We start from the raw sequence: 18,696 nt of genomic DNA, 5'->3' as shown, positions 1-18,696 counted from the left end.
CAAAAGTAAAGGAATTACTGTACTGGAAAGACTTTGCTGCTAGTATGGATATTTCTTTCATTAGTGTCTACTTTCCAAAAATGTACTCTGGGCATGGCTAACTATAGACCTTTGGCTCTGTCCCAAGATCTGACAACCTTCATTATTTGGGGCATTACAGTGGGTTAAATATACCTATATAATAATTTTCTAATGTAAATTTGTACTTTAGCATAATAGCAGCCAGATGTGCCTCTCAGTAGCTATGCCAGTGTGGTACAGAAAGCAATCTTTGTGTTTACCCACATGGTATGATGAATGGCAAGGTGTGTGCAAGGTGGAAAAGTGACAAAATGAGATTTTACTTACATAATGCTGTGTAATATTTTTTGTGTATGTTTTCCTGGGCATCACAGGGTAAAATTCACCCATACCACTCTGTTATGAAATTTACCATCATAGAATCTGTGTGTGGATCACAGTAGCTATACCTGGGGAAAACAGGAACCAATCTGTGCATTCATCCACTTGGCAGATAAATGGGTGGATGTGCACAGGAGTTCCAAAGTAGCAATGGGTGAGTTTTACCCATGAAATGCTCATTGTGAAACTTCTGTACATTTAGGATTTGTTTTTTTAAAAGTTTTCTTTTGATTTTTCTTGTAGAAGTAGCTCAATTCATTACAATAGCACATGAGAAACCAGATTGGCAAGTTTTGGAGGAGGTAAAAAGCAAATCATCAGATTACTTATGCACAGACTGATGATGATGATGATGACTTTGACATTGGCCATGTGAGCCAAATCTTCTGTGACAGTGAAATGGAGCAATAATCAACCAATACAGACACAGGTATAAGGAAGACCTTCTTGATTCAGGTGATGAAGAAAACAGCAGCATGAGTTGAAATGGTATAAAATGGTGACATAACCAAACAGAATGGTCCAATTTTAGAACTAGGACCAAAAAAATATAATCAGGATCTTGGCAGAGGTAAAGCCTGTTGGACAGAATGCCTGCACTGACATTCAATGTTGGAAATTGTCTGTAAGAGATGAAATTCCACAAGATGTTGTGAAATACACAAAGGCTGAAATACAAGCAAAATGTTCTATATGCACCAATAACCATATTCAAAAAAGTATTCATTATTACACCTCACTAGCTGAACTGAAAGCATTCATAGGTCTGCTATACTTAGCAGGGATTTCTCATGGTAATTGCAGGAATGTGAAAGACTTATGGAAAAGTGATGGATCAAAATATGGCACAAAAATTTATGCCCTTGTAAATGTGAAGACTTTAGAAATTTATCCTGGAACTCAGTCACCAGACCCTTATTTGTATAGTAATAAACCAAATGATGTTGTTAACAGACTTGTTACTTCTATCTCCAAAACTAATCTGAATGTGACATTTGGTTTACCAGGTTCTGATTGATGTTACCTTTGCTAACAGAGCACAAGTTGGCCGTCATGGGAACTGTACACAGGAACAAAGCAGAAATTCCCAATGAAATGTTGCAATTTCAAAAGAGAGAATTGTATAGTACAGTCTTTAAATTTCAGAAAGATATAACACTGGCCTTGTATATGGCAAAGAAAAACAAACCAGTACTACTGATGTGAACATTGCACACTGATGGAAAAATCATCAGAGAAACCTCAACAAAATGGAAGCCTGAGATGGAAACTTTCTACAACAAAACCAAAGGCAGAGTAGATGTGTTGATGAGTTATGTGGCAACTATGATGTCACTCGAAACACAAAGTTTTGGCCAATGGTTGTGTTTTACTCAATCCTAAACATGTGTGGCATAGATAGCTGAATAGTTCACAAAGAAATAACAAGTGCAAAATATCATGGAGAAATTTTCTTAGAGGACTGGGACTGGAACTCATAAGAGATCATTTACAACAGAGGAAGAACAAAATGTTTCTGCCCAGGGAACTAGGCAAAAAGAATTGTGGAGCACACTGGTGAGCTGACAGGTGAACAGAGAGGCTCAACATTAAAAAGACCTACTACAACAACAGGAAAATCAAAAAGATGTCAACTATGCCCTACAAAAAGGACAGGAAAACAAAACATATGTGTTATCAGTGTAAATGATACTTGTGCTTGGAGCAGGCAGTTTTCATGTGTGAAGACTGCCTTGGGTGTGACAATTAAAGTAAAGGTTATTTCTGTGCTAGACTTTTGTTTGTATTTACATTGTAGTTCACACAGGCTTTTATTTCTGATGTTACCTTTTAGGTTTTGTAAGCAAATAAACAGCTTAGGTGAAATGATGATGTCTTTCTAAGCATTCATTACATGTCTGATATTTTATTTTATTGATGTCTTATTTTCCTGCTAAGTGCACATTATACAATATAGTAAGAAAGTCCTGACAAAAGAGGAAGAGAAAAGAGGTGACAAGAAAAGCCTGCAACACAGGAAAGGAAGGCTATAATAAATATAATAAAACTTATAACATTAAAATAATTCATCAATAGAAATACTTCTAAAGAATAAGTGTGGGTTTTATACACCTTCCCAAAATGGCTTCCAATTAATTACCTTCAAATATAACAGGTGCTACAATGGATTTCTCCAATTATAGCCTTCCATGTAAAAAGAGTCACATTCAAAGTAAAACCCCACGCTGTTTTAGCATTTTACATTAACTGTGTGCTATTTTTAGGGCTAGAACTGCTGTTCTGCTCCATTATTTTTCCCTGGGGCTTCCAAACCTCTGTGGATTTATCTTGTATTAATGGAGACAGGTCTCCCTCCCCAAGACTGAGGTTAGCTTGCCAGACTGCTTCCTTTTTTAACTATGCTATCTTTAGTTTCTCCATTTTCGCTGATTTCTAATTTTCCTGGTAGCTCTCTCTTAATTCCTGGAAGTTTTCTTCCTTTTGTCTTCACCAGTTATTTCCAAGTGTTAGGAGCCCAGGTTTTAAAGAGACTATGATATGCTCTCAGATATTTCATGGTCATCTTCCCCTCCCTACCATTTGTTTCTGTGATGCTTTTTCACCAGAATGACTATAAAATCTCTAAGGACAGGACAAATACTGTACTATGAATGCTTTTGTTCATCATTGTATCTCTAGAGATTATCAGAATACCTAGATTTTAATAGAAGACTATTCAATGTCTATTTTTGCAATAAATTTTGAATTCAATTTTTGAAGTACAAGTATTTGAAAATGGCCACTAATGTGAATGGCTCCTGATGGTCACAAAAACATTAAAATGAACCGAAATCAAGAGAACAAATTATTCATGCTAATGGACTTACTGGGCCCAGACTCATGTAATGATTTTCAGAAACTGTGAGATATGACTAGAGTAATAACCATTACATGCCACTGTATGTCAGAAAATGACTAATCAACCAACATCTTTAAACCATTAAAAAATATATATGAAAAGATATGACTGTCGATTCTACAATAATTATTCATCTATACAATTAATACAAGTTTTTTTCAAAAACTTCCACTGTCACATCTAATTTATTTTTCATCATAGAATTTTGTATTCTATACAGAAATTTTCTGGATAATTGAAAACATCCTTTAAGGTTTTGTGTTTGCTGGTTTTTTTGAGGGATTTGTTTGTTTGCTTGTTTATTGAGACACAGTCTCACTATGTAGTTCAGTTCTGGGTGGTCATCAACTCACTATGTAGCTTAAGCCTCAAACTAGTGGTGATCCTCCTGCCTCAGCCACCCAAGTGCTGAAATTACACACATGCTCCACTATACCCACCTAAAAGCATACTTTAAACAGTTGACCTTCAGTATTTTTGGAGATTAAGTAGTTTTCTCTGAAATGACTGATATATGAACTCTTTTGCCACAATAAACAAATCTAGGAAGTTATTACTTTTTAATTCTTGTGCATAGTTTTACCTTCTTCCTATTACCATGACTTATTGCAATCAGTGCACTCCTATCAGCTCTTAGTTTTGTGTGGGCTTAAATATCATAAGAGAAAGTAACTTTTTCAAAAGAGTAATAAATTCTAACAGACCCTCTTGGCTGAAACTTAGTGGCTAAAACATAGTGTGCAGAGAATAAAGTTCTAATTCTACCTGTTGAGAGATTTTCTCCATGGGTCAATGTTCACATATAGGTGGACATTAGCAGTGAATTGGCTCCAGAGTCATCTGTCCAGCAGATCTGTATAGGTAGATAGCCCTAGAAAGACAAAGGTAGTAATTTCTAGAGAAAACTTACTTATGTTCTCAGATAGCAAATACAGAGACATTCCTATTCCCTACCAACGTTCAAAAATGATAACAATAATAATGCCTACTTCCCTTTCTAAGGGTAGAACTGTTTCATGCCAGGTTAATCATTTATCTTTCTCTTGAGTAAAGATGGGAAGGTTTAAGAGCAGTTCTCTTATAAACCAGAGTCCACTAATTTCAGAGTACTTCTCCAAATTGTGCCTCAGTATGTGTGCAGGCAACAACTGGCCCTATTCAGATTACCTTCATGGGGCTAGGGGATCAGAGTATCACAATATACTACCATCACTGTAAGTATGATACTGTCTAAATTCTTTTGGGCTTATTATCCTCTTACCTGCCAATTCCACGGAAAAGTAGCAAGGCTTCCTAGTAGCTGTCATTTCACCATTAGGAAGTGCCTAATCACAACACTAGTTCTACCACTTACAGGTCATATGATATTGGACATGCCATGTAATCTTGTTTATCTCAAGTAATATCATCTGTAACATATATAAAATAAATACTTCAGAAGAATGACGTGAAAACTGAATTCTATATAGAAAGCAAGTAGGTACAATACCTGGAAAAATGTGATAGTTATTATTGGTATCATTATTCACTCATTCATTCATTCATTCATTCATACTAGTTAAGAAGTTTTTTATACCTCATTCCAGATTGCTTGTTATGTTCTACAAAGTTAATACTGCTGGATAAAACAGTATAAGAATTTTTTAACTTGGCATTTATTTAACATTTAGAGCAATATTCCTGACTTTCAATTTTTGTTTCCCTAATCCTATAAGACAGCTGAGGTATTTTAGCAATGATTTCTGCTTAGTATCTTCACCTTTCTTCCTATACCACTTCAAATCAAAGGATGCCTTCATGGAAAGTGTCAGAGAATGTCAGATCAACATCAACACACCTCCCTTCTTCTCAAGAATTTTTACCTCTTGTGTCTTTTTTTTCCAGTACTGGTGATTGAACCCAGGGCTTTCTCATTGAGCTATATCTCCGGCCCTTTTTTATTCTTTTAAATGTTTATCCCAATTAATACTTTTAGTTTTGTTTATTACTGTATATGTGTAATACCTAATGTTTACATCCCTTGTGGAAAATTGGTACATGTACATAATCCAGTTCCTCTTTTTTACCCCCTTATCCATTCTCCCTCCATCGTTTGATCCCATTCCTCTTTGAGAGTGATAATAAATAAATAGATAATGGACGGATGGATGGATGGATAGAAGGAAGTAGGGAGATAGATTGTCCAGTTCTTTTCCAGTTTTTATTTTGAGATTGAGTCACTAAGTTACCCAGGCTAGGCTGAGACTTTCAATCCTCCTACCTCATCTTCTCAGGGTACTGAGATTACAACCATATGATTCCCAGGTCATCCCTGATTCTCCTTTGGTTACTCTCTGCTCCATTCAATTATTTGGCAATCATATAACTTATCCAGCTTCTACAGATGTCCTCAATGGGATATTTTGTCTGATATCAGCTACTTCAGTATATCCTGAAACAGAAGGCTTCACTATTTAAGTATCTTCACTAAGATACTTAAATATATGACTGAATAGTACTTAACAAGAGAAAACATAGGTAATAATAAAATCCAACTCCAATAGCAAGAAAATATTTTGTAGATTATGAAAAGTAACTTCTCTATCCTTCAGAATATCACACAAAGTTCTGTATTTTTCTGACAATTTATGTATCAAAGTTCAAAACTCTTGATGACAATTGAAAAATCTTCAGGAAGATGATACATTTTTAAAAGTCACTTAAAAAGAACATAAATGACATAGTAGCTACATAATCTAATGTGAAATTTGAAAATATTAAATAATAAAAAGAGTTTAACTTGTAAGAAATCCTTTAAATTTTTAATAAAATTGTTATTTTTAACCTCACAAGTACCTATTTATCAGCTCATAATTTTAATCCGAACTGAAAAATGTCAATGTGTTTGTTTCCACACAAACACTTAATGAAAATTCAAGTAAGAGGATGTTCTTAGAAGAACAAAATGACAAAATAAGATTCTCCAGCCATCATCCTCCTGGAGAAACATAAATTTGAACAACTATGAACAAAATACCTCCACAAGAGCTAAGGAAACCAGGTAAGAGATCGCACTACCTGTTTTAGTATAACAAGAAGACACATTGTAAAAAGCAGGAAGAACATTTTAATTACATTGCCCCTCCCTCAACCTTAGGGAGAAGAGCACAGAGAGAGATACCATCCACTTGGGAAGGGGAAGAAATAAGAACAGGCTTTGCCTTGGCCCCTAATACCAGGCCTATGACAATGAACCCCAGCACTAGGAGAATCCCATAGCTCCTGATTCTACAGGCCAGTGTCTGTGGACTGAATCGCTAGATTCACTCACATGCTAGGCAGGAACCTGTAGCACCTGCAAAATGGACTTAAGTTTTGGCCCACATGACTGCCAGCTGAATTCAGATAGATGCCTTGGATAACAGACAAATCTCAGTACCAGGCAGCCCTCAGGGGCCACATGCTTAAAACACACTTCAGTGTTGCAATAGCTTTAAAAACTTCAGGCTTCAGGTACACTACAGCATTGTGCATGCTTCAGTAGCCATGAAATTACAGAATGGTACTACCCTGGGGCAAGAGCACTGCTGTGCTTTTGGTGCCCCCTGGTACAATGACTTCAGTGATCATGGGCTTCAGGACCATAAAAAAGGTGTGTTCAGAATCTCTGTATACACTTACTGGTTAAACATGGTCACAGAAAAAAGCCATACTACACAAACTACACAGACTAAGTGCATACTGTGAAGGTATTGATACACAACCACAAGTAACCAGAAAAACTTGGGAACCATGACATCACCAAATTAAGAAAATAAAGTTCTAGTGGCCAATGCTAAAAAGATGAACATGTAGGAACTTCCTGACAAAGAATTCAAAATAACTATTTTAAAAGAACTCAGTGAACTTCAAGAAAACACAGAGAAATAATTCAATGAAATGTGGAAAACAAAAAGTGACCAAACGAAAAATTTAAAGGGGAAAAAAAAATGGGAGATCTAGCTCAGTGATAGAGCATTTGCTTACCATATGTGAGACCCTGGGGTCATTCCTTGGTACTACAAAAACAAAAAAGACAAATCCTGATGTCAAAAACACAATGAATAGACAGAACACGCCGAATCAGCCCACTGCAGACAGGCAGGTCTGTGCATGCCCTACCGAGGTCCTCAGTCTCATGGAAGACACCAAATCACCCCTCTGCAGACAGGCAGCCACCTGGTTCCACACTACAAAGACGCAGAGGACACCAGACCACCAGACCAAGGTACTGAGTGCCGCCGCTCCTGGCCCAGACTTAGGGGCTTCTGAGCCGCCGTCCCACTGCTCCTGGTCCAGAGGAAGGGGCTTCCCAGTCACCATCCCTCCTGCTGATCCTAGCCCAGAGGAAAGGGCTTTTGGGCCACCTTCTGTCCTGCTGCTCCTGGCCCAGAGGAAGGGGCTTCCGGGCCAAAATCCCTCCCACAGCTCCCAGCCCAGAGGTAGGGGCTTCTGAGCCGCCATCCCACTGCTCCTGGTCCAGAGGAAGGGGCTTCCCGACCACCATCCCGCCCGCTGCTCCCAGCCCACAGGAAAGGGCTTTTGGGTCACCATTCCTACCGCTGCTCCCAGCCCCTGTCCCACCTCTCCCAGCTCAGAGGAGGTAATCCGGGCAGACGCTAACAGCCCACCGCCCCAGTCGAAATGAGAAAATGCATAAATAAGTCTCAAAACCAGACTTCCAGATCACCTACAGCAACCCAAAAGGGAAATGAGATGGAACACTCTGATACTCAACCACCTGGATCCACTGAACTGGCAACAAAAGGGGATCTGGAAAAAATGAAATCAGAAATAATTTCTCAGATAACAGGAGAAATTGTGCCCCTAGTGCAAGACATGATTAATAAATCTAGAGAGGACCTGAGGAACATGATGGAATCCCAACAAAAGAAACAAATGGAATCCATAAAACAGCAAATAGATTTCCAGGACATGAAAAACTCCATTGAAAGGCTACACAGCAGAATGAGCTAATGTGAGGACAGAATTTCGGATATAGAAGATGAGATTGCAATTAGTGACCAGGAAAAGAAAAATTGCTTCAAAATTATAAGGGAACATGAGAAATCAATCCAGCAGCTGCTAGATGATGCAGAGAAGAATAACATAAGACTGATTGGGCTCAATGAAGAAACAGGAGAGACGGCAGATGACATAAAAAAATCTCTTCACAGAAATAATGGCAGAAAACTTCCCAAGCAGGGGGAAAGAGCTTGACATACAGATGAGTGAGGCATATAGGACTCCAAATAGCCTTGATCAAAAAAATCTACTCATAGGCATATAATTGTTAAGATTCCAGAAACACAACAGAAGAACAAAGTTCTCCAAGCAGTCAGAGAAAAGAAACAAATCACGTACAAAGGAAAGCCCATCAAAATCACAGCAGACTTCTCAACACAAACCATCAAGGCAAGAAGAGCTTGGAGTGACATATTCCAAGCCCCAAAAGAAAACAGCCTCCAACCCAGATTGATGTACCCTGCAAAACTATCTTTCAAAATGGATGGAGAAATAAGGTACTTTCATGACAAAGAGCACCTTAGGAACTTCGTGAATACCAAACCAGCACTCCAAAGAATTTTACACAATATTCTAGGAACAGACACTGAGGATCACAACCCCAGGAAGTAAAGCAGAATGAACCCATGTGGCACGACAAGAAATTAAATGTAAAGGGGGAGAATCAAACAAAAAAAAAGGTCATGACAATGATAAGTTAATATGTACCAGTTATAACCATCAATGTTCATGGTCTCAATTCACTAATCAAAAGAAATAGATTGGCAGAATGGGTCAAGAAGCAAAATCCAACAATTCTGCTGCATACAAGAAACACACTTAATTCAAAAGGAAACTCATACACTGAAAGTTAAAGGGAGGAAAACAATACTCCATGCGACAGGAACCCGAAAAAACACAAGATTAGCTGTCCTCTTTGCAGATCAAGTAGATTTCAAACCAACACTGATTAAGAGAGATGAAGAAGGACACTACATCCTTGTAAAGGGAACAATCCAAGAGGAAGAAATGACAATCATAAATATCTATGCACCAAACACTAGTGCACACAACTATATAAAACAAATACTAATGGACATGAAAAGTCATATATGCACTAATACAATTGTAGTGGGGGACCTCAACACCCCACTGTCACAAATAGATAGATCAACAAGACTAAAAATAAGCAATGAAATACTAGAACTCAATCGAACTCTTGAACAAATGAACTTCACAGATGTTTACAGAGTCTTCCACCCCACAAAATCAGAATACACATTCTTCTCAGCTGCACATGGGTCATTCTCCAAAATAGACCACATACTCACACATAGAACATGTTTAAGTAAGTGCAAAGGAATTGGAAGTTATCCCCTGTATATTATCAGACCATAGTGCAATGAAATTGGAGATCCATAGCAAAAGAAACTGGAAAAATTTCATAAACACATGGAAATTGAACAACACACTTCTGAATAATCAATGGGTCACAGAAGAAATTAAAGAAGAAATCAGACAGTTCCTTCAATTAAATGACAATGACAATACAACATATCGGAATCTGTGGGACACAATGAAAGCAGTCTTATGAGGGAAATTCATAGCAGTGAATATGCATATTAGGAAAACAGAATGAGCCCAATTAAACAACCTGATGCTGAACCTCAAGCTTCTAGAAAAAGAAGAGCAGGACAACCCCAAAGCCCATACAAGGGAGGAAATTATAAAGATCAGAGGAGAAATCAATGCAATGAAGGCTAAGAGAATGATACAAAAAATCAATGAAGCCAAGAGTTGGTTCTTCAAAAGCATCAAAAAAATTGACAAACCTTTAGTCAACCTTGTCAGAAAAAGGAAAGAAAAGACGCAAATCCATGCAATTAGGAATGAAAAGGGTGAAATTACAACAGACCCAGCAGAAATCCAGAGGATCATCAATACCTACTTCCAGAACCTATACTCCAATAAGATGGACAACACAGAAGAAATGGACAGATTCCTACATACATATGAATTACCAAAGTTGAACCAAGAAGACCTAAAAATTCTGAACAACCCAATATCAACCAATGAAATTGAAAATGTAATTAAAAACTTATCAACTAAGAAAAGCCCGGGCCCTGATGGCTTCACTGCTGAATTCTACAAGATATTTAGAGAGGAACTGCTGCCACTACTGTTTAAACTCTTCAATAAAATTGAAAGGGCAGCGATACTCCCAAACTCATTCCTGGAAGCAAGCATCACCTTGATCCCGAAAGCAGAGAAAGACACAACCGAAAAAGAGAAACATAGGCTAATCTCACTAATGAACATAGATGCAAAAATCCTTAATAAGATACTGGCAAACAGAATGCAGAAGATCATCAAGAAGATCATACACCCTGATCAAGTGGGATTCATCCCAGGGATGCAGGGATGGTTCAATATATGAAAATCAATCAATGTAATACACTATATCAATAGAGCCAAGGACAAAAACCATATGATTATCTCCATCGATGCAGAAAAAGCATTTGACAAAATCCAACATGCATTTATGATAAAAACCCTACAAAACATTGAAATAGATGGTCTCTACCTCAAACTGATAGAAGCCATCTATGAAAAACCACCAGCCAATATCATACTAAATGGTCAAAATCTGAAATCCTTCACACTGAAATCAGGAACAAGACAAGGATGTCCACTACCACCACTCTTGTTCAATATAGTTCTGGAAACATTAGCCACGGCAATTAGACAAGAGAAAGAAATAAAAGGAATAAAGATAGGAAATGAAGAAGTCAAATTGTCATTATTTGCAGATGACATGATACTCTATATAGAAGATGGCAAGAACTCCACCAAAAGTCGTCTAGACTTAATAACCAAATTCAGTCAAGTAGCTGGTTACAAGGTCAACACACAAAAATCAATAGCTTTCCTCTACACCAATGACAGACTCATTGAGAGAGAAATAGGGCAAATAATTCCTTTCACAACAGCATCCAAAAAACTGAAATACCTAGGAATCATCCTAACGAAAGAAATCAAAGACCACTTCTCTGAAAACTATGGCACTCTGAAAAGAGAGATTGAAGATGATATCAGAAAATGGACAGACATCCCCTCCTCCTGGCTAGGAAGGATTAATATAGTGAAAATGGCCATACTTCCAAAACTGCTATACAGATTTAATCCAATTCCAATTGAGATTCCAACAGCATATGTCATGGACCTTGAGAAAACAATCCAAAAATTCATTTGGAACAAGAAGAGACCCAGAATAGCAAAAGCAATTCTAGGTAACAGAGACATGGCAGGGGGTATCACAGTCCCCAAACTGCAACTATACTACAAAGCTACTGTGATAAAAACAGCATGGTACTGGCAAAGAAACAGACTTGAGGACCAGTGGAACAGATTAGCAGATGCAGAAACAATGCCAGACACACTCAGCCATCTCATCTTCGATAAAGGAGCCAAACACCCTCACTGGAGGAAAGATAGCCTCTTTAATAAATGGTGCTGGAAAAACTGGGCTTCAGCTTGTCAAAGATTGAAACTAGACCAGTGTCTCTCACCATGCACTAAACTAAAATCAAAATGGATTAAAGATCTAAATATTAAAATAGAAACTCTGAATCAGTTGGAACAGAGGTTAGGTAGAACCCTTGAAGACATGGGCGTAGGAAAAGATTTTATGAACAAAACCTCAGTTGCCCGTGAACTAACACAAACAATCAACAAGTGGGATCTCTTCCTATTAAAAGGCTTCTGCACAGCAAGAGAAACCACCAGCAGTGGGAAGAGACAACCCACACTGTGGGAAAAAATCTTCACCTGCTCTTCCTCAGATAAAGGTCTACTATCTTAAATCTATAAAGAACTTAAGAAGATCAGGCCTCCCAAATTTAAAGACCCAATCCAAAAATGGACATCTGAAATGAACAGACATTTCTCAGACAAAGAAGTAGAAATAGCAAATAAATACATGAAAAAATGTCCAACATCACTGGTCATTAGAGAGGTGCAAATGAAAACAACGCTGAGAGTCCACTTCACTCCAGAAAGAATGCCTGCTATCATGAAATCAACCAATAACAAATGCTGGCAGGGCTGTGGGGAAAGAGGAACCCTGCTCCACTGCTGGTGGGAGTGTAGACTGGTGCAAGCACTGTGGAAATCAGTATGGAGATACCTCAAAGAACTAGGACTGGAAGTCCCATTTGACCCCACTATTCCACTGCTGGGGATCTTCCCCAAATAATTAAAAGAATCATGCCACAGTGATATATGTGCACCCATGTTCATAGCAGCACAGTTTGTAATAGCTAAAACTTGGAAACAGCCCAAATGCCCATCAACTGGAGACTGGATCAAGAAAATGTGGTTTTTTTATAAAATGGAGTACTACTCAGCCATAAAAAATGAGAAATTAGAGACATTTATAGCTAAGTGGATGCACATTGAGGTGATACTCTTAAGTGAAATAAGTAGGACACACATGAATAAATTCTGAATAGTTTCTCTAGTGTGAGAAACTGAAAGTGTAAATAAGGACTAAATGTATAATAGGTAATGTGAAATAGGAAGAAAAGGGGCAAAGGGGAAGGAAGTGGGAGGGATAGGGGAAAGGATAGAAGGGAATGGAATTAATATGAGAAAATGGAAAAATTGGAACAAAATCTTTGTAAATAGGGAGGACTGGAGGGGTTGAAGGGAGGGCTGGGCAAGGGTGAAAAATAAGAACCAAGAGAGACTATGTAAAGGTTCAAATTTCCAATGATGAATGTCATTATATTGTATACCTAAAATGTACCAATGATTAGAATGAATAATCGGTAATGCAAAACAGGAAGAAAAGGTCCAAAGGGGTAGGGGTAGTGGGAGGGGAAGGGGAAAGGAAAGAAGGGAAAGGAAAAATGATGAGAAATGGACAAAATGGAAATAAAGTCTTTGTAAATAGGGAAGGGTGGAGGGGTTTAAGGGAGGGCTAGGAATGGAGAAAAAATGAGAACCAAGATGCGTTATGTAAAGGTACAATTCCCAATGAGAAATGTAATTGTGTTGTATACCTACAATGTACCAATAAAAGAATTTAATTTAAAAAAATGAATAATGAAGATATAACAAAAATATCAATAGCAGAACTGATCAAGTTGAAGAAAGCCTCTGAGAATGCAAATGGATTGACAATATAGAGCTAGAAAAGAAAAAACATAAAAGAGTGAAGAAAACAAACAGGATATATGAGACAGCATTTAAAGAGCAAAGTTGCTCAATTTCAAACGGAAGTAGAAAATGATAAAAAGATAGAAAGCTTACTTAAAGAAATAATTGCAGAAGAATTTCTAAATCAAGATAAAGATACAAATATCCAGGTACAGAAAGGTCAAACGCCACCAATCAAATTCAGTCCAAATAACACTAATATAAGGAACAAAGACACAAAGAAGATCCTGAAAGCAGCAAGAGAAAAGAAATAACATGAAAAGGACTTCCAAAATACCTAGCAATGGACTTCTCATCAGAAATCCTACAGGCCAGTAAAGTACTGAAGGAAACAGCCTGTATTCAGTAATGCTGTCCTTCAGAAATGAAGAGATAAAGACATTCCCAGACAAATAAAAGCTAAGGGACTTTATCACTACTAGGTATCCCTTATAACAAATTCTAAAAGGACTTCAGTAAGCTGAAAGAAAGAATTGCTAGTGAGTAATACAAAAACATCTAAAAATATAAAACTCATTGGTAAAGATAAGTATGCAGTAAAAAATCAGAATGTTCCAATCTGTAATGATGTGTGTAAATCACTTATAACTTCAGTGTGAAGGTTAAAAGACAAAATAAAATATCAATAATAATTTGTTAAGAGTTAAACAAAAAAAGATTTAAATTTTTACATCATGCATTCAAATGGGGGATAGAAAAAAGTGTAGACAATTTATCAGAGTTAAATTTTTCGTCAGTTAATTTATTAGTTTAAAATATCCTGTTTCGGCTATAAGATGTTTTTGTATGATTCATGGCAACAATAAAACAAATACCTATAATAGATATACTAAAAATAAAAGGCAAATAAAATATACTAGTGAAAATCATTTTAACTAAAAAGAAAGACAATAAGAAAGGAAGGTATACAAACTTTAAAACAACAAAAATTAACAAAATGGTAGTAGTAAGTCCTTTCCTATCAAAATTTATCTCGAATACAAATGTAATGAATTCTCCAATGAAAAGACATAGATTGAGCTGGGTATGGTGATGCATGCCAGTAATCACAGCTACTCTGGAGGCAGAGGCAGAAGGATTAGAAGTTCAAGGCCAGTCTGGGCAACTGTAAATAAAGTTTACAGAGGGCTGAGGACATAGGCTCAGCAGTAGAGTGCTTACCTAGCATGCATAAGACCCTGGGTTCAATCCCCATACGTCCCCCCAAAAAAGAGTAGACAGATAGAAAAGTTAGTCTCTGAGAGGCAGGTATACATTCAACCACATACATAAATTAACTGTAAAGGAAAGGTAAAAGATACTCCATGTAAAAGGACACTAAGAACAGAAATAGCTATACTACATAATATAGAATTTAAATCAAAAACAGAAAAACAGACAAAGATGGTAATTATATAACAGAAGACTCAATTTAACACAAAAATATAATTATACATATATATAAATATATACATATATAAATATATACATATATAAATATATACATATAGATATACATATATAAATATATATACACATATATGCATATAGATATACATATATAAATATATATACATATATATGTACTTATATATATGTGCCTACCATTGGAGCACCTACATGTATAAAGCAAATATAAATAGACCTGAAGGAGACATATTCATTCAACGTAATAATAGCAGAAGAATTCAATACCCCACTTTCAGAGGTAGACAGACCACTCAAATAGGAAATCAGTAGGGAAATATTAGACTTAATATGCTAAACCACAGGTGTACAACCCATAACTCCTGAGCCACATGTAGCCCCAAATGGCTAGTAATGTAGCCACACAAGATCACAAACTTAACATAAGATGTGATATTTAGTGGTATTTTTTATGAGTTGATTCCATGGTACCAAGCATGGATTCTGTAGTCGAAAATGGGATGCTGTGTAAGGGAGGATACAGTGCAGTTTACTCTATCTCCTAGGCCCACCACTGTTAAGTCAATACCCAAGTGCATCAGACATTACATGCATGTGTGCAACTTGGCAAGTAAAAAGAGCTATTTACCAATAACAGCATTTCAACTAGCTTACATATGTTTGTGAATATGAGGACAGGTATTGATTGCAATTAAGCAGCTCTATACACTTTTCATTTAATTTTTCAATGTGGGCTTCCTGTATTATTTCATTTTAATGTTTTAGTTTAAAAGGAAGATTTATTAATATATATTAACTATATTATATATTCTACACACAGCCCTGACAAGCCAAAATGACACCTATGTCATAAACCAAATGGATCTAGCAGACATTTACAACATTCCATCCAGCAGCAGCAGTCATCTAACCTACACATGGACCATTCTCCACAATAGATCATAAATTACACCACAAAACAATCCTTAACAAATTTAAATACAGTAAAATCACATGAATTATCCTCTCTGGCTATAATGATTTTAAAAAAGCAAATAACAGAAGGCACTTCAAAAACTTTACACATAAATAATAATTAGACAACATACTGTTTATCAACAGTTCAATGAAGAAATTGAAAGGAAAATTTAAAATTTTACTGAGACAAAAATGTAAACATACCAAAACTAGAAAGTAAACTAAAATCTCTTAAGGGGTAGTTTATAGTAATAAATTCCTAAGTCAGAAAAAAGGAAAATCGCAAATAAACAATCAGTGTTCCACCTCAAAAAGCTAGAAAAATATAAACAAGATAAACTCAAAACTAGAAAGAGATGCAAAGTGGCTGGCTAAAGGAGAAGGCTGGTCAGGGAAGATTCACTGAAGTCAAAGGTACTCTGAACTAGGGGAAGAGCTTACACTCTGAATAAGAAAAGTAATAGGAAAGATGATAGATATATGTAGATCAAACTGAACATCTGGATTGAAAAGGGGACGCAGCTCTTCCATAATGATGGTCCACAGTACCCTTCCTCATTCCTCTGGGGACCAGCCCTCATGAGAATGTGGCAAACACCCTGAGGGACTGAACTAGTTCTGCAGAGGACACATTCCTGGGACAGATTCAGTGTACACCAACCCCTTCCTACCACAGACCCCCTGAAACACTGGGGAAAATTACATGCCTGCAGGGTCATCTCCAGTACTCACCACAGGCAAAGGAAGACCCCCACCCTGATTCTGGTAGAGAGGGGTTAAAAAGCAAATGGCACCTCAGCTCACTCTACCGAGTCAGCATGGTTCACACACCTGCCTGCCTGCCCAATCACTGGTGCACCCACCCAGAGTGTGCCTGTGGCTGCCTGCAATCACACTGCAGCTAAAACAAGAAGATAAATGTATGGAAGCTCAAGCATTATGACACAGTGGTCGCAAAGGAACTGTATGTATGTTCTCTTGTTGAAGGAACTGTATGTTCTCTTGTTGAACTGTATGTAAGGATCTGGGTCCCTGGAAGATTTTGTTGTTGTTGTTACTTTTTTCATTTTATTTTTTTCTTTCCTTTGATTGCTTATTTTTCTCTCTCTGCTCATCTCCTTAAGATTGCCATTTCAAACTAGTCCATCCTCAGGTTTCCTGCTGGCAGTATAAAATTAGAAGACATTTGACATAAGAGTTCCAAATGCCAACAACTATCTCTAAAGGTTTCTATAATTCTAACAAGTATAGTTAAACTCATTCTAATTTACAACTTCACCAGTATGTTCAAAGAAAAGATACCATTTTACTTCTAAACTAATAATCAGTTCTATTTTAATCTTCATATTCACTAAAACACAAAACTTTTTAATATATGCAGTAATAGAATCCTTGCTACTATTAACAAACATAGCACTCTGGTCTAGGCATTTAATCAACAAATAAAATGATGCTATCTCCCACTTCAAAGGTCCTATACTAATGGTACTCAAAGTTTGTTCCAATGGCCCCTGGAAAGGGGGATGGGTTGTTTGAAATCCTTTCAGAGAAACTTCAAGACCCAAATAATTTTCATAATAGTACAGTGGTACCTTGGTTCATGAACTTAATCTGTTCTATAATTCTGGTCACAAACTGAATTGGTCACAAAGTGAATCAAATTTCTCCATAAGGTTCAATGTAAATAAAGTTAATCCATTCTGACCCCTATGAATGTGGTTGTGAACTGATTTTGACCACAAACCCAAAGTTTCCCATAAGGTTCAATGTAAATAAGGTTAACCTGTTCTGAACCATATGAATTTTTTAACCACAAAAATACAAAACGAAGTACAGTACAGTACAGTATGAAGAGAACACTAACCTTGTTGAGGCAACTTCTGTCATGGAGGGCAGGAAAGTGGGTGGAGAGGAAGTTATTGTTTGTGGGAGAGTTCCCCTCCATAAGGATATTAAGGAGATCTTCATGGCTTTCCTCTCTTCGTTGTCACTTAGCTGCAGGGTCAATTACGATGAAAAATCTGTCTAATGTCACCTGTTTTTTCCTGCACCACATAACCCTCTGGAAAAGAGAAACCATGTTATCATTCATCAGAATCAGCACTGTTTGTTACAGTTATACTGTGGTGGTTCTCAAAGAAACCTTAGAACTCATTCCATTTTTCCATAATGGATTTTATCACAACACCATCAACCTCCTCCCTGTCTTCTTCCTTGGTGGAATGCTCTTCATCAAGTGCCTTCTGCTACTCACTCTGGAGTTCAACAAGTTCTTCTATCATCAGATCCTCCTTATAGTCTTCAACAAACTCCTTTATGTCTGCACCATCAATATCCAGGCCCATATTCTTGACCTTGGACACAATCTCCACTCTCTGTGCATCAGACCCTCCAAACAGATGTCCAGTGACATATTCTGGCCAGTTTCCTCCAGGCTGAGTTTAAGGTCCAGTACATGTCATCTTCCCAGGCTTTGCCAATAAGGTTGATGTAGTGGAGGGCATTGCAATGTTTCCTTTAGAACTCTTTCAAAGCCAAGGACATTGGCTGTGATATTAAAAAATATCTGTGATATTAAAAAATCTGGTAAAGAGCACTTTTGTGCCTAAAGTTCTAGATCACTTGCTGCCCCGTTGGCTGCAGAAGAGGTGTCATACTGGGGGAGAGAAACTTAATCTTTATGATGTCATACTCAGCATCCATAGCATTCATCAAGGCTGCAGGGTGTTCTGGGGCATTGTCCATCAAAAGAAGGCACCTTTCAGGCAGCTGGTTGTCAGAAAGATATT

The 18,696-nt window shown here is 37.2% G+C and overlaps 1 long non-coding RNA gene across 5 annotated transcripts in view; it reads right to left on the bottom strand.

Moving 5' to 3' along the window:
- Nucleotides 1-18,696, bottom strand: part of LOC101711404 (uncharacterized) — a 165,002-nt gene that overhangs the window by 56,533 nt on the left and 89,773 nt on the right. For 4 of the 5 annotated variants that reach the window (XR_015452869.1, XR_015452867.1, XR_015452868.1 and 1 more), the window contains 3 exons: nucleotides 17,772-17,969; nucleotides 4,563-4,710; nucleotides 4,067-4,172 (listed from right to left, as the gene is read on the bottom strand). This is a non-coding gene — a long non-coding RNA (uncharacterized LOC101711404). The remainder of the gene's footprint in view (nucleotides 1-4,066; nucleotides 4,173-4,562; nucleotides 4,711-17,771; nucleotides 17,970-18,696) is intronic. The other variant, XR_015452871.1, reaches the window with a different exon arrangement.

Source organism: Heterocephalus glaber, unplaced genomic scaffold (assembly GCF_053883595.1).
Source record: "Heterocephalus glaber isolate CG9 unplaced genomic scaffold, H.glaber_assembly_v1.0 deba00001454, whole genome shotgun sequence".
Lineage (NCBI taxonomy): Eukaryota > Metazoa > Chordata > Mammalia > Rodentia > Bathyergidae > Heterocephalus > Heterocephalus glaber.
This window is presented reverse-complemented; position numbering and strand designations above follow the sequence as displayed.